The sequence below is a fragment of the Schistocerca serialis genome, chromosome 9, assembly GCF_023864345.2.
Source record: "Schistocerca serialis cubense isolate TAMUIC-IGC-003099 chromosome 9, iqSchSeri2.2, whole genome shotgun sequence".
Lineage (NCBI taxonomy): Eukaryota > Metazoa > Arthropoda > Insecta > Orthoptera > Acrididae > Schistocerca > Schistocerca serialis.
Genome location: NC_064646.1, coordinates 152,056,575 through 152,074,926, shown reverse-complemented (window position 1 = coordinate 152,074,926; position 18,352 = coordinate 152,056,575).

Here is an 18,352-nt window from a genome sequence, read left to right as displayed (position 1 = left end):
GACTTAGTTGACATTTCATCAGATACTATTTTTGGTTTAGATGATGTAACATCTGTCTTAGCTAACATTTGATTTATGTTAGATGACATTTCATGTAGACAACATTTCATCATATAGAGTGGACATTTAGTTATATTTAGTGGACATTTCATTTATATTAGTAGATATTACCTCTAAGTGAGTTGACATTTCATCATGAACAGTTGATATTTCACATGTCAATTTAGATGATATGACAACTGATCTGAGGTTTCATTATGTTGAGTGGACATTGCACCAATTTTTTTCAGATAATAATTCATTTTTCATTTGTAAAAGGCCTGTCTTTAACATTCTGTACAATGTAGTAAATTGACCAGATGTGAGAAAAGGTTTTGGATTAATTTTCTTCCGCACTCCTCTTTTCTTTGTAACTGATTTCTCACTGTGACACACAAGGTGATCAAAGTCACATGCATAGATCATGTATTTCAACTTAATATTAGCACCCAAGAAACAATGTTGAAGTCAGCTGTCTTGTACACCTTAGATTCTTGTTGCTAAAGTTAAATACCATAAAAATTTGAAGATTTTAATAACAAGCAAATTTTAGCCTTGAATGAGTACAAGTATACAGCAAATCCACTCTACGCACAAGCAAATGAGATAAACGATGTTGCCCTTACCTTTTGTATTGTGATGTAACATTGACAACAGTTAATTTAATATATTTTTTTCTATTAAATATTTCTGGAATGATAACTGTTTTTCAGTTTCTTGCTTGTGTTCTAGTTCTTCATCTACTATTAGCTATTTTCCAATTCTCATCAGTTTTTTAGTACACTAAATAAGTGCAAGAAGCATTAAAACAGTGTCATGACAATGGAGTTTACATACCATAAAATTATATAGGAAGTTACAAAAGGTTTTGTCACAGTGTCATCACTGTAACGTATTCCACAGAAATAAAGAATTAGTGAAATGATGAAGTGAAATTTTGAATAATAATTGTTGCATGGTGATACACATCATGTTGATGATAGCAGGAGTATAAGAATGCCATAGTATCATAGATTTCTTGTCTTAAGGGGGGTAGGACGTGAAACGGGCCGACTTGGAGCAGGAGAGGCACCACAGGACATTTTAATTTACACTGTCTATACTTTTACAAAAAAATTCTTAAACGTTTTTTAGCATGACCTGGAAGGATTCAGGATTCACACTCATAGTAGAGGAAGTTCAAAAACATAACAAAACAATTTTTTTTACATGTGAAATTTCATCATTTTTTCTCTTGGTATTGGCTGCATTTGTTGCTGTAGGTACCCTCTTCTTCATAAGTAAGAGAGATTCTTCGATGAATTTTGCACGGCATACAAACCATACTTATAGGTGCATGAAACTCTAGAATTTCCCAAATCTGTTAAAAACTGTGGTAAAAATTGAGATAATTAACTATAAAATTCGAGTTTTCTCTAAACATGAAGTTTAAAACGTAACAGCCCATTCATTTTTCCTTAGATTAAATAAATTCTAGAGTTTCATACACCTGTAAGTATGATTTGTAAGCTGTGCAAAATTCATCAAAGAATCTCTCTTACTTATGAAGAAAAGTGTACCTATAGCAACAAATGCAGCCAACAGTAAGTGAAAAAAATCATGAAATTTCACATTTAAAAAATAATATTTTTTCATGTTTTTGAACTTCCACTGCTATGAGTGTGAATCCTGAATCTTTCCTATTCATGCTGACAAAGTTTTATGAATTTATTTGTAAAAGTATAGACAGTGCAAATTAAAATGTCCTGTGGTGCCTCTCTTTCTCGAAGTCAGCCCGTTTGACGTCCTACACCCCTTAAAGATAAAGTTGAAATGTTGTTATGTGAAGTGGAGACTAAGACCTGAAAGCTCAGTTACCTGTAAAAATCAGGTGTAGGAGAGTGGAAGAGCTTGATGATGTGGGACCTGTGATTGCATTAAATTACGATGTAATAAATAATTGCATGACAAAAGCAATTATAATCGAACTTTGTTAAAAGAAAATTAGACTGCAGATTCGACTTGTGAAAGACTTAAATGTACCTTTGATAGAGTGCTGATGGCATGCTATTATAACCCAACAAAACTGTTCACTTCCAATGTATTTAGTTGGTGGAAACACAAAGACAAACATCAGATACTATTAGTAGAAGGAAGTGACCACTTTGTAAACAAATGAAAACATGGAAAACATGTTTAATCTCATTCATGCTTATTATTAAAATCAAATTACATGTTATAAAATATACAGGACCCTGCAGAATGCTGGTATGGGTATAAAAGGCAGCAAGATGATATATTATATTTCGTTTCCTACAAAACATTTACGATGAGTGAAAATCAAAAATGTAAGTTAAGCTTTAGACATATACTGACCCGATCTCTGGCATTGTGAACATAGTGATTGTTTCTACATATGACTTCTAACTGTGCCTCTCTGATGCTCAGTGCATCCTTTATGGGGTGAGTAGCAATGTAACCTGATTTTTATTGTTGTTATTACATCTCAGATTTTCCATTATTTGATCTTATCTACTGATCCATTGACCATTTTCTCCATGAAATGAGCCCAGTGAAAGCTGTCATTTATTTTATTGTCTTACTTGCAGCCTCCATGACATTGTCATCTTAGTGAGGACTGGTAAAATGTGCATTTAGGATGTTGTTGTTGTTGTTGTTGTGGTCTTCAGTCCTGAGACTGGTTTGATGATGCAGCTCTCCATGCTACTCTATCATGTGCAAGCTGCTTCATCTCCCAGTAACAACTGCAACCTAAATCCTTCTGAATCTGCTTAGTGTATTCATCTCTTGGTCTCCCTCTACGATTTTTACCCTCCACGCTGCCCTCCAATACTAAATTGGTGATCCCTTGATGCCTCAGAACATGTCCTACCAACTGATCCCTTCTACTAGTCAAGTTGTGCCACAAATTTCTCTTCTCCCCAATCCTATTCAAAACCTCCTCATTAGTTATGTGATCTACCCATCTAATCTTCAGCATTCTTCTGTAGCACCACATTTCAAAAGCTTCTATTCTCTTCTTTTCCAAATTATTTATCGTCCATGTTTCACTTCCATACATGGCTACACTCCATACAAATACTTTCAGAAATAACTTCCTGACACTTAAATCTATGCTCGATGTTAACAAATTTTCTCTTCCTCAGAAACGCTTTCCTTGCCATTGCCAGTCTACATTTTATATCCTCTCTACTTCGACCATCATCAGTTATTTTGCTCCCCAAATAGCAAAACTCCTTTACTACTTTAAGTGTCTCATTTCCTAATCTAATTCCCTCAGCATCACCTGACTTAATTAGACTACATTCCATTATCCTCGTTTTGCTTTTGTTGATGTTCATCATATATCCTCCTTTCAAGATACTATCCACTCCGTTCAACTACTCTTCCAAGTCCTTTGCTGTCTCTGACAGAATTGCAATGTCATCGGCAAACCTCAAAGTTTGTATTTCTTCTCCATGGATTTTAATACCTACTCTGAATTTTTCTTTTGTTTCCTTCACTGCTTGCTCAATATACAGATTCAATAACATCGGGGAGAGGCTACAACCCTGTCTCACTCCCTTCCCAATCACTGATTCCTTTTCATGTCCCTCGACTCTTATAACTGCCATCTGGTCTCTGTACAAGTTGTAAATAGCCTTTCGCTCCCTGTATTTTACCCCTTCCACTTTCAGAATTTGAAAGAGAGTATTCCAGTCAGCATTGTCAAAAGCTTTCTCTGAGTCTACAAATGCTAGAAACGTAGGTTTGCCTTTCCTTAATCTAGCATCTAAGATAAGTCGTAGGGTCAATATTGCCTCATGTGTTCCTATATTTCTATGGAATCCAAACTGATCTTCCCTGAGGTCGGCTTCTACTAGTTTTTCCATTCGTCTGTAAAGAATTCGTGTTAGTATTTTGCAGCCGTGACTTGTTAAACTGATAGTTCGGTAATTTTCACATCTGTCAACACCTGCTTTCTTTGGGATTGGAATTATTATATTCTTCTTGAAGTTTGAGGGTATTTCACCTGTCTCATATATCTTGCTCACCAGATTGTAGAGTTTTGTCAGGACTGGCTCTCCCAAGGCTGTCAGTAGTTCTAATGGAATGTTGTTTACTCCCGGGGCCTTGTTTCGACTCAGGTCTCTCAGTGCTCTGTCAAACTCTTCACGCAGTATCATATCTCCCATTTCATCTTCATCTATATCCTCTTCCATTTCCATAATATTGTCCTCAAGTACATCACCCTTGTATAGACCCTCTGTATACTCCTTCCACCTCTCTGCTTTCCCTTCTTTGCTTAGAACTGGGTTTCCATCTGAGCTCTTGATATACATACAAGTGGTTCTCTTTTCTCCAAAGGTCTCTTTAATTTTCCTGTAGGCTGTATCTATCTTACCCCTGGTGAGACAAGCCTCTACATCCTTACATTTGTCCTCTAGCCATCCCTGCTTAGCCATTTTGCACTACCTGTCGATCTCATTTTTAAGACATTTGTATTCCTTTTTGCCTGCTTCATTTACTGCATTTTTATATTTTCTCCTTTGATCAATTAAGTTCAATATTTCTTCTGTTACCCAAGGATTTCTACTAGCCCTCGTCTTTTTACCTACTTTATCCTCTGCTGCCTTCACTACTTCATCCCTCAAAGCTACCCATTCTTCTTCTACTGTATTTCTTTCCCCCATTCCTGTCAATTGTTCCCTTATGCTCTCCTTGAAACTCTGTACAACGTCTGATTCTTTCAGTTTATCCAGGTCCCATCTCCTTAAATTCCCACCATTTTGCAGTTTCTTCAGTTTTAATCTACAGTTCATAACCAATAGATTGTGGTCAGAGTCCACATCTGCCCCTGGAAACGTCTTACAATTTAAAACCTGGTTCCTAAGTCTCTGTCTTACCATTATATAATCTATCTGAAACCTGTCAGTATCTCCAGGCTTCTTCCATGTATACAACCTTCTTTTATGATTCTTGAACCACGTGTTAGCTATCATTAAGTTGTGCTCTGTGCAAAATTCTACCAGACGGCTTCCTCTTTCATTTCTTCCCCCCAATCCATATTCACCTACTACGTTTCCTTCTCTTCCTTTTCCTACTACCGAATTCCAGTCACCCATGACTATTAAATTTTCATCTCCCTTCACTATCTGAATAATTTCTTTTATTTCATCATACATTTCTTCAATTTCTTCATCATCTGCAGAGCTAGTTGGCATATAAACTTGTACTACTGTGGTAGGCGTGGGCTTCATGTCTATCTTGGCCACAATAATGCATTCACTATGCTGTTTGTAGTAGCTTACCCGCACTCCTATTTTTTTATTCATTATTAAACCTACTCCTGCATTCCTTGTATTTATAACCCTGTATTCGCCTGACCAAAAGTCTTGTTCCTCCTGCCACCGAACTTCACTAATTTCCACTATATCCAACTTTAACCTATCCATTTCCCTTTTTAAATTTTCTAACCTACCTGCCCGATTAAGGGATCTGACATTCCACGCTCCGATCTGTAGAATGCCAGTTTTCTTTCTCCTGATAACGACGTCCTCCTGAGTAGTCCCTGCCCGGAGATCCAAATGGGGGACTATTTTACCTCCGGAATATTTTACCCAAGAGGACGCCATCATCATTTAACCATACAGTAAAGCTGCATGCCCTCGGGAAAAATTAAGGCTGTAGTTTCCCCTTGCTTTCAGCCGTTCGCAGTACCAGCACAGCAAGGCCGTTTTGGTTAGTGTTACAAGGCCAGATCAGTCAATCATCCAGACTGTTGCCCCTGCAACTACTGAAAAGGCTGCTGCCCCTCTTCAGGAACCACATGTTTGTCTGGCCTCTCAACAGATACCCCTCCGTTGTGGTTGCACCTACGGTACGGCTATCTGTATCGCTGAGCGCTGAGGCACGCAAGCCTCCCCACTAACGGCAAGGTCCATGGTTCATTGGGGGGGGGGGGGGGGGGTGCATTTAGGATGTTAATTGTAATTGGTATTTAGTATGCTTTAGTGTCATAATTTGTTTTGGTTTTAATAATTCCGCCTAAAGCTTTGCATTTGTTCAGTATGTGTGTATCATTAGCTTTGCAGTGCGTTGTTTTGATTGCAGACCTATAAAGCTTTTTCATTTTCAAATGCATATCCTCATCAGCATTTCTATACTTTGTCCTAACATACTGTAATGGCTTCATAATTCTTATTTTACTTAGAGGTGAGGGTGTACCATCACCTTTAGATTTTGTGGTTTACTTCAGCAACTCTGTTTTGGTGGTTTCATGTAGCATTAGACAAAACATAGTTCAATTTTTTTCAATTAAAAGGCTTAGAAACTTTTTTGTTGATTCATTAGAATCTACATTGGACAATTTTTTATCCCATTTCATTGAATTCAGTTTATTTATCATCTGATTTAGCTTTGAGTCATTTATCAGTCTTGCAGCTCCTCCATGCTCAGTTCAGGCTCCAATTATTTTACTGAGAAGAGTTTCTCTGAATGAGAGTCCCTCATACCCATACATGTATAGCCTGACCATAGCAAATTCTGCTTCATTTAGACGAAAATTACTTATTATATTTTCTAGGTATACTGCCTGCCTTCTGGGCTTGTCATTTATCCAGTAAACGTTAAGATATCTTAATCCAACCAACAAGTAGTTTCATGGCATTTCGATTCACAAACCAACTGTCTGTATTATTCACCTTCTTCCTCATGGTGTGCCCCACAAGTAATGGGGTCCTCTCCCTTGTTTCTCTGTCTCCACTTGTTATGATCATGTACATGTTCACAATACAGACCTGATAGCTTTAGGTCTATATAGAGGATATCTAGCCAATGTTGCTCCAGTCTCCCAAAGGATCATTTAACACTGACTTTCAGAAAACACATATTTTTAAATCCACTCAGAGTAATTGTCAATACTACTGTAGGAAGCTAGCCCTCATCATCTTACCAATAAGTGCTACACTGTACCACCTGACATAAAGGTTACAGACTATTAATATTTGGTGATAGCAATACAGAGATCAAGGTGGCTTTCCCTCACATTGTCAGCAATAGATGCTGCCTGTGAATTTTGTCATTGGTCACATGATGATGTACCACCTGTGAATTGCATGATGAAATTTATGAGCAGCATTCAATCAAGTGATTAGTGATGAAATTTGCAGGCAGTATGGAGTTGGACTTATTGTTGAGAAGATGATGGAAAGCTGCCTACCTAATATCTATACTGATAACACCAGATATTAATATTCTTAATCTTTATGTTTACGTAGCAAGAGCACCAGTTTCTAAGCAGTTCCACAAACAAGTTGTCATTGTGATTCAGGGGACGAAAATCAAAGCCATTATAATTTCCTGTTCCAACAAGAGTATGGTGGTGGCCATACATTTTGTCTGTAGAAACAGTTCACTTATGTCTGCAACTTAATAGATAAGGGGCACACACATTGTTTAACATAGACAGGCAGACCACACGGTCCACAGGAGCTAGTTGCCAATTCATAACCATACGCTTCACATAATTTTAGTTCTTCTTGACTAAGACAATGTTTACTGTTTTGCAGCCAGTACTGAATTTCATTAACTTTATATTCAGAGATTGTACATTAATGTCCAAGATCATTACAGTTTGTTATTGGGGCTTATCTGCTTAAGGTAATTTGCCTCCTTGTTTCTAATGTTTCTTAAGATATACACTTTATTGTGTGGGGCACAATTGCCACCTGAGTCACTCCCTTTCTTCACTCTTTGCTTTTACATTTGGAAATTATGAGGGTGACAAACTGTACTGGTCATATGACTGTACACTGTATTGTGCTACATGGGGACCAGCTACATGATGTGCTAGCCACATTCCTTAGTTTTCCTGACAGGCCGTTTTCTTGTACTGCAGTGGTTTACTGAGGTTGAGCTCAGCTTCACAATATAATTCTTAATGTTTTTACAAATATTTAGTGCTAGCTGTCTTTTACTTCTGCTATTAAGATGGACAGACTTTGTATGATATTCTCTGTTTGTTTTGCTTAAATTGAGTGGTATTGTATTTGTACAGCTTTCTCAGATTTTCTCCAGGTCAGAACTAAATTTTGTGATTTCAGTTATTGACATGGGATCACCTTTGGAAATTATACCGTAATACCCACGCATCCCCATGGGGACATAACTGAACTAATGCAATATTATGATGAGATGTGGATGACTTATAATTTGGTTGGAACAACCAAGCCGGCCATGGGAATTTGTGCAGTACAGTCCCTTGCCAGATATATGAAACTTAATTGTGTTTACTGTACATTTTTTGGAATGATCAAGAACACTTCTATTATTTGACTGGAGCTGTAAAAATGTATTATGAAATTACACTATTATTCATAAACTGTTCTGGATACTAATAACTGGGAATGATCCGATGAAAATAGTTTTGAATAAAGCAAACATGGCGAGGTCATAATTTAAATAAACTTGTGATTTATTTAAGTAAAACCTATCTAACTCATATTTAGCACTGATTTATGAAATCAGAAATTCAGCCATTGTGATGTATTGTATTGCATACCGAGCAAAGAAGGCAGAAGAAGCAGATGTAACAGTGTCTTTTAGCTATACTTAGAACTATTATATCCGATATATGTTGGACACAGACTTTTTAAAGCTTCCTACAGCAATTTTCCTATTGTTACAGTAAGTATCATTGGATCCTGCAGCAAGTACAACATGGTTTTAGTACCTCTACCCATATAAATCTGTGTTATAGTTTCAATAGCAGTATGACATTGGGCACCTGAACAAAAGATACCTTCAGTGGAATATGTGTTGTATAAATTTTCAAACAATTGGAAGTCAGTGGTGGAATAACAACAATATGGGAAGGATAGGTTGCTACTAACCACTTAGAGGAGGCATTGAGTTATAGACAAACACAAAAAGAATGCTAGAAATATTTCAGCTTTTGGACAAAGACGTTCTTCAGTAGTAGACACTTCACACACTGTCACAGAAGCACAACTACTGCACACGTGACCATTGTTGTCTCCAGGTCCTAGGACCCAACTTGGGCCCAGAGAGAATAGTGGCCGTGTGTGTGTGTGTGTGTGTGTGTGTGTGTGTGTGTGTGTGTGTGTGTGTGTAATTTTCATCGTGCCTATCTGTGACTCAACATATCCTCTATGTAGTAAGGAGCAAGCTATCCTTTCTATATTGCTGTTCCTTGCTGCTTTCTGCCCATCTTCTTTTGGTGGGATTTCAGTTCTTCTTTGAGGGTAATGTCTATTCTGCTATGTAAGTCTCTGAAGATTTTCATTTCACTGGTAATCAGCTGGATTAGAATATACATGGATACACTTTTTCTCACAGCACTTATCACTCACAGACTGTAGGTTGCAATTTATCACATTTTCTGTGACAGCTTTACTGCTTGTTCCACTGGAATTCTGCACTTTTCAAGATTCCTCTTATTTTATTGTCCACAAGTGATAATATGTTACAGTTACCTTCACAGCAGTTGCCACATTTCCAGTTTATCCCCCATGAACCATGGACCTTGCCGTTGGTGGGGAGGCTTGCGTGCCTCAGCGATACAGATAGCCATACCGTAGGTGCAACCACAACGGAGGGGTATCTGTTGAGAGGCCAGACAAACGTGTGGTTCCTGAAGACGGGCAGCAGCCTTTTCAGTAGTTGCAAGGGCAACAGTCTGGATGATTGACTGATCTGGCCTTGTAACAATAACCAAAACGGCCTTGCTGTGCTGGTACTGCGAACGGCTGAAAGCAAGGGGAAACTACAGCCGTAATTTTTCCCGAGGGCATGCAGCTTTACTGTATGATTACATGATGATGGCGTCCTCTTGGGTAAAATATTCCGGAGGTAAAATAGTCCCCCATTCGGATCTCCGGGCAGGGACTACTCAGGAGGACGTCATTATCAGGAGAAAGAAAACTGGCGTTCTACGAATCGGAGCGTGGAATGTCAGATCCCTTAATCGGGCAGGTAGGTTAGAAAATTTAAAAAGGGAAATGGATAGGTTGAAGTTAGATATAGTGGGAATTAGTGAAGTTCGGTGGCAGGAGGAACAAGACTTCTGGTCAGGTGACTACAGGGTTATAAACACAAAATCAAATAGGGGTAATGCAGGAGTAGGTTTAATAATGAATAGGAAAATAGGAATCCGGGTAAGCTACTACAAACAGCATAGTGAACGCATTATTGTGGCCAAGATAGATACGAAGCTCACGCCTACTACAGTAGTACAAGTTTATATGCCAACTAGCTCTGCAGATGACGAAGAAATTGAAGAAATGTATGATGAAATAAAAGAAATTATTCAGATAGTGAAGGGAGACGAAAATTTAATAGTCATGGGTGACTGGAATTCGAGTGTAGGAAAAGGGAAAGAAGGAAACATAGTAGGTGAATATGGATTGGGGGACAGAAATGAAAGAGGAAGCCGCCTGGTCGAATTTTGCACAGAGCACAACATAATCATAACTAACACTTGGTTTAAGAATCATGAAAGAAGGTTGTATACATGGAAGAACCCTGGAGATACTAAAAGGTATCAGATAGATTATATAATGGTAAGACAGAGATTTAGGAACCAGGTTTTAAATTGTAAGACATTTCCAGGGGCAGATGTGGACTCTGACCACAATCTATTGGTTATGACCTGTAGATTAAAACTGAAGAAACTGCTAAAAGGTGGGAATTTAAGGAGATGGGACCTGGATAAACTAAAAGAACCAGAGGTTGTACAGAGATTCAGGGAGAGCATAAGGGAGCAATTGACAGGAATGGGGGAAATAAATACAGTAGAAGAAGAATGGGTAGCTTTGAGGGATGAAGTAGTGAAGGCAGCAGAGGATCAAGTAGGTAAAAAGACGAGGGCTAGTAGAAATCCTTGGGTAACAGAAGAAATATTGAATTTAATTGATGAAAGGAGAACATATAAAAATGCAGTAAGTGAAACAGGCAAAAAGGAATACAAACGTCTCAAAAATGAGATCGACAGGAAGTGCAAAATGGCTAAGCAGGGATGGCTAGAGGACAAATGTAAGGATGTAGAGGCCTATCTCACTAAGGGTAAGATAGATACCGCCTACAGGAAAATTAAAGAGACCTTTGGAGATAAGAGAACGACTTGTATGAATATCAAGAGCTCAAATGGAAACCCAGTTCTAAGCAAAGAAGGGAAAGCAGAAAGGTGGAAGGAGTATATAGAGGGTCTATACAAGGGCGTTGTACTTGACGACAATATTATGGAAATGGAAGAGGATGTAGATGAAGATGAAATGGGAGATATGATACTGGGTGAAGAGTTTGACAGAGCACTGAAAGACCTGAGTCGAAACAAGGCCCCCGGAGTAGACAATATTCCATTGGAACTACTGACGGCCGTGGGAGAGCCAGTCCTGACAAAACTCTACCATCTGGTGAGCAAGATGTATGAAACAGGCGAAATACCCTCAGACTTCAAGAAGAATATAATAATTCCAATCCCAAAGAAAGCAGGTGTTGACAGATGTGAAAATTACCGAACTATCAGCTTAATAAGTCACAGCTGCAAAATACTAACACCAATTCTTTACAGACGAATGGAAAAACTAGTAGAAGCCAACCTCGGGGAAGATCAGTTTGGATTCCGTAGAAACACTGGAACACGTGAGGCAATACTGACCTTACGACTTATCTTAGAAGAACGATTAAGGAAAGGCAAACCTACGTTTCTAGCATTTGTAGACTTAGAGAAAGCTTTTGACAATGTTGACTGGAATACTCTCTTTCAAATTCTAAAGGTAGCAGGGGTAAAATACAGGGAGCGAAAGGCTATTTACAATTTGTACAGAAACCAGATGGCAGTTACAAGAGTCGAGGGACATGAAAGGGAAGCAGTGGTTGGGAAGGGAGTAAGACAGGGTTGTAGCCTCTCCCCGATGTTGTTCAATCTGTATATTGAGCAAGCAGTAAAGGAAACAAAAGAAAAATTCGGAGTAGGTATTAAAATTCATGGAGAAGAAATAAAAACTTTGAGGTTCGCCGATGACATTGTAATTCTGTCAGAGACAGCAAAGGACTTGGAAGAGCAGTTGAATGGAATGGACAGTGTCTTGAAAGGAGGATATAAGATGAACATCAACAAAAGCAAAACAAGGATAATGGAATGTAGTCTAATTAAGTCAGGTGATGCTGAGGGAATTAGATTAGGAAATGAGACACTTAAAGTAGTAAAGGAGTTTTGCTATTTGGGGAGCAAAATAACTGATGATGGTCGAAGTAGAGAGGATATAAAATGTAGGCTGGCAATGGCAAGGAAAGCGTTTCTGAAGAAGAGAAATTTGTTAACATCCAGTATTGATTTAAGTGTCAGGAAGTCATTTCTGAAAGTATTCGTATGGAGTGTAGCCATGTATGGAAGTGAAACATGGACGATAAATAGTTTGGACAAGAAGAGAATAGAAGCTTTCGAAATGTGGTGCTACAGAAGAATGCTGAAGATTAGATGGGTAGATCACATAACTAATGAGGAAGTATTGAATAGGATTGGGGAGAAGAGAAGTTTGTGGCACAACTTGACCAGAAGAAGGGATTGGTTGGTAGGACATGTTCTGAGGCATCAAGGGATCACCAATTTAGTATTGGAGGGCAGCGTGGAGGGTAAAAATCGTAGAGGGAGACCAAGAGATGAATACACTAAACAGATTCAGAAGGATGTAGGTTGCAGTAGGTACTGGGAGATGAAAAAGCTTGCACAGGATAGAGTAGCATGGAGAGCTGCATCAAACCAGTCTCAGGACTGAAGACCACAACAACAACAACAACAACACAAATTGTTTGTGTTCTTTCATAGACGGACCAATTTTAGCATATAAACAAAAAGTTTAGTATGGGATTTCACATACCAGATGCCCTTTTTTACTGTTTTCACCCACTCGCTACATTTTGCTCTTTGGACAGTATATATGTTCAATGTTTCTTGTTCAGGCTGTCCATTTTCTTCTAGCAGCAATGGATGCTTAATGTTCACAGCTTCATTCTGTCAATGTCTCTGTAGCAGTCATTTTATATATACTCTGTTTTAAAGTGACAATTTCATTTAATAACTTTGTGAAGACTTAGATTTCACAGTCTATGTGCAGCCCTAAGCCTGAACCTTTCTCACTGCATTTTCAACTTCACATTATATTTTGGTTGATGCTTTTATGAGGTTTGGAACATGCATTGACAGTTGCAATTATTAATGAACTACATGACACCTCTAAAGTTTAATTAGCTATTGTTGCAGAATACTGACTTGAATTATTTACATAAGAATGGAGTAACTGGTAGAATCATCTGCGCAAAAGATTAGTTTGGGTTCTCTAGAAATGTAGGAACATACAAGGCAGTACTGACCCAATGACATATCTTAGAAGCTAGGTTGTAGAAAGGCAAACTAATATTTATAATATTTGTAGATTTAGAGAATGCTTTTGGTGGAATACACTCTTTGAAATTCTGAAGGTAGCTGGGATAAAATCCAGGGAACAAAAGAATATTTGCAACTTGTACAGAAATCAGACTGCTGCTGTAGGTGTTGAAGGACATGAAAGGGAATAGATCATTAAGAAGGGATGTTATTTAGATCTACATACTGAGCAAGAAGTAAAGGAAACCAGGAAGATATTTAAGAAGGGAATTAAAAGTTCAGGGAGAAGTAATAAAAACTATGAGGTTTGCTGACGACATTGTAATTTTGTCAGACACAGCAAAGGACTTGGAAGAGCAGTTAAACAGAGTGGATAGTGTCTTGAAAAGAGATTATAAGACAATCATTAACAAAAGTAAAATAACGGTTGTTGAATGTAGTAAAATTAAATGAGGCAATGTAGTTGATTAAGAGGATATAAAATGCAGACTAGCTATCTCAGTGAAACTATTCCTGATAAACATCTAATATAAATTTTAAGTGTTAGGAAGTCTTTTGTGAAGGTTTCTGTATGGAGTGTAAACCTGTACAGAAGTAAAACATGGGTGATAGGGAGTTTAGACAAGAAGGGAACAGAAGCTTGTGCAATGTGGTGTTATAGAAGAATGCTGAAGACTAGATCGGCAGATTGAATAATTAATAAAGAGAAGTTGAATGAAATTGGGAATAAAGGAAATGTATGGCACAATGTCAGTAAAGGAAGGTTGATAGGACATACTGAGGCATTTAGGAAATGTCTGTCTTGTAATGGAGGGAAGTATTGGTGGGTGGGGATTGTTGGGTTGGGTTGATATGGGGAAGACGACCAAACAATGAGGTCATCAGTTTCGTTGGATTAGGGAAGGATGGGGAAGGAAGTCGGCCATGCCCTTTCAAAGGAACCATCCCGGCATTTGCCTGAAGCAATTTAGGGAAATCACAGAAAACGTAAATCAGTATGGCCGGATGAACCGTCGTCCTCCTGAATTCAAGTCCAGTGTGCTAACCACTACGCCAACTCGCTCAGTGAGTGGGGATTGTACAGAGACCAAGGGATGAATATAGTAAGCAGGTTCAGCTGAAGACAACGACAACAGAAGATCACAGTTAACAGAAAACTCCCACAGTCAGGTTTGTCTTCTTTTCTTGTTATATTTCAGTAAAGCATCGGTGATAAACTGAATGTTTTTTTTTTTTTTTTTTTTTTTTTTTTTTTTTTTTTTTTTTTTTTTTTTTTTTTTTTTTTTTTTGCAGATAACAGAGAGAACCAAGGAAAAGGCCAATACTCTTTCAGGTAGTTCCAATTTTGTTCATTAAATAGCTCTGCAAGCTACATATATGCATTTTGGTTTCAATAAAGTACACATACAAGACAGAATCTTGGAAAAAATGTTGACAATGTAATTAGACTAGTTAAATATATAAATATATTATTATATAGAAGAATATGCTGGAAATCAGTAGAAATGTGTTTTATCGGTAATGCCTAGATGAAAGAGTAATTACATATTATAGTAGTTGCTTGAATGTGTGTTGTTAATGTGGGAGCTAAATTATTGCTCCATTCAGTTTAGTTTAAGAAATTAAATGTTAAAAGGCTTCTTTAAGAGAGTCAGCATCATGATTAAATAATGTGTGTCTATGCATTGGAAACTATGGACAGAACCCATTAAGGTTATATTGATGAAACAAAAATATTCCAGGTGAATGCTGAGGTGACCTTTCATTATGTCCACACTCATTTGTTTCTCCCCATACTTATACCAGTAGGAGTAATAGACTTCTCACAAGGGAACCTCCCCATCGCACCCCCCTCAGATTTAGTTATAAGTTGGCACAGTGGATAGGCCTCGAAAAACTGAACACAGATCAATCGAGAAAACAGGAAGAAGTTGTGTGGAACTATGAAAAAATAAGCAAAATATACAACCTGAGTAGTCCATATGTAACATAGGCCACATCAAGGATGGTGTGAGCTCAACAGCGCCGTGGTTAGCGTGAGCAGCTGCGGAACGAGAGGTCCTTGGTTCAAGTCTTCCCTCGAGTGAAATTTTTATTTTCAGACAATTATCAGAGTTCAGGCACTCACACATAATCAACTTTGCTCTCCAAAATTCCAGGACATGTTCAGATTTGCTTGGACATATGCAGGATTTGACGGTCTACACATGGAAAAATTTGAAAACGATAAAAACATATGTTTTGACAGAGCACAGAGAAAACTGTGTGACTGTGAAACTGTTGCATTCATTTGTTGCAGTTTATGACACACTCTTATGTTTTCGTCACTTTTTTGGGAGTGATTGTCACATCCACAAGAAAACCTAAATCGGGCAAGGTAGAAGAATCTTTTTGCCCATTCGCCAAGTGTGCAAGTTACGTGGGTTGACAACATATTCCTGTCACGTGATGCACATGCCGTCACCAGTGTCGTATAGAATATATCAGACGTGTTTTCCTGGATCAAATGTTTTTGGTTCCCATTGGAGAGGCACGTCCTTTCGTCTACTAATCGCACGGTTTTGCGGTGCGGTCGCAAAACACAGACACTAAACTTATTACAGTGAACAGAGACGTCAATGAACGAACGGACAGATCATAACTTTGCAAAAGTAAAGTAAGTAAACTTTAAATAAAGTAAGTAAACTTTTTGCTCAAGGGAAGACTTGAACCAAGGACCTCTCGCTCCGCAGCTGCTCACGCTAACCACCGGACCACGGCACTCCTGTGCTCACATCATCCTTGATGTTGCCTATGTTGCTCATGAACGACTCAGTTTGTATATTTTGCTTATTTTTTCATAGTTCCACACAACTTCTTCCTGTTTTCTCGATTGATCTGTGTTCAGTTTTTCAAGGCCTATCCACTGTGCCAAATTATAACTAAATCTGAGGGGGCTGCGATGGGGAGGTTCCCTTGTGAGAAAGAACAGAACAAGAGCAAGGATGACTTTTCTTTCTTCTCCATTGGACCACTGGTCCTTTCCTTCCCCCTCCCCCCCCCCCCCCCCCCCAGTCATGTCATACTGTTAAGTACTTGTATCACACAACATTCTTTTGGCAGTTAGATATTTACTTTGGGGAACAAGATAAACTAATTAAAACATCACATTAAAGTTTAATATTTTAAACATAGCTGCACAACAGCAACAGTTTCACGTAATAAAATTATAAACAGCAGACCAGTTGCAATGGATAAAGCAATTCTTTACCTAGGTTTCAACAAATATAAATTTGTCTTCTTCAGAAGGTAGCCTAAGGATAATGAACTAGAGAACTCTTGCATTACAGAAGTATAATAACAACGACTGGTACTTAATTTTACATTAGTAAGGACTAATGTACCATCGCCATTTTTAGAATTGTTGGCATAGATCCATGTGTCAAAAATAAAATATAGCCCTAGAATTAGGGTTTGTCACGTAAATATAAAATAGCTCATGGATCTTGCAGAGCTCACAACCGACTGAGTGCAATCGGCGAGCATAGTTACTCAGAAAACAGGGCAGGTAGCACTCATGCCGAGAAACGTGCCAATTGGCATACAAAGGCAATGTGTAAATTATCAGTATTAATAACATCCTTAGGTAAAGTAACAATAAAAAGGGAAGGAAATTAACACTCCTGTTATAACAGTATGGGAGCATTGGTACAAATAATGTAGTTATACATCAAAAAAGCAGGTGGTGCTTACACCGAGAAACTTACGCCAAAATATAAAAAAATACATTACTATATTAGTGAAGCCCACAAATGGTATACATGTCAGAACTTTAAAATTGACAATAATGGCTCTTGTCAAGAAAGAATTATGAACACTGGTATGATCCTGTTAATACGCATTCACAGGGAAAACCAAAATTTTAGAGCCATTCAAAATCACATAAGGGCTGATGTAGTAGCAAACATACATCGTGACAAAACCACCATTACATAAGGGGTAGTGAGCTTAAAGCACTGAAGGTGCACCACAGCTTTCTGAGGAAATAAACCACTAAGGTTACCAGCATTAATGTTATACCGTAAACACTACAGGTTTAAAGCCTTCAAAAAATTGTCTACAAGCAAGGTTCAACTGGTCGTTCAGTATATTACTGTCCTTGAGCTCAGGATGTTTGAAAATTTGTAACTCTTCCCACAGATCTAATCTACGCCCTTTGTCTTCTCTGTGTAGGATAACAGTGTCTTCTAAATGTTTTGGCGTATGACCGGCTATCAGAAGGTGTTCAGCAAAAGTAGAATTGTGTATATTCGCTCCTTTTTTTATCTAATAGGTGTTCTTTATATCTTGTTTTCACAGCTCTGCCTGTTTGACCAATATAATATGAAGGACAGTTGTTACAGGTTAGTTTGTAAACCCCTGAACTGGAAAACCAATCGCCGGCGATCTCTACTGAATGCACAAGATTTCTCTTTAAACTGTTATCTGTAGAGAAGGAGATGTTACAGTTATATTTTTTCATTAGAAGATCTTTTATCCTATACGATATATTGCCCAAGAAAGGAGTAGAAATAAATTTTTTAGCTTCTTTGCCATCAGTGGGGAGGTTGTTGCTTGAAGTCGAACGGTTTTGGGAAGTTTTCTTATTGAACATGTAATCAACCATATTCTGATTGTAGCCATTATTAACCGCAATCGCTTTGATCACATTCAATTCTTTTTGTTGATCATCAGGTGATAAAGGAGTAGTTACCATACGGTGAATGGCAGAATGAAAAAACGCCAGTTAATGAGCTTTTGGATGAGTTGAGTCAGCAGGGATGACATTATCTGAATACGTTTCGTTATGGAAAATGTTGAAATTGAAGGAAATATTCTGTCTAGAAATTGTTAAATCAAGAAAGTTAACTTCACCTTTTTCATTCTGAAGTTCTTTTGTGAAGGAAA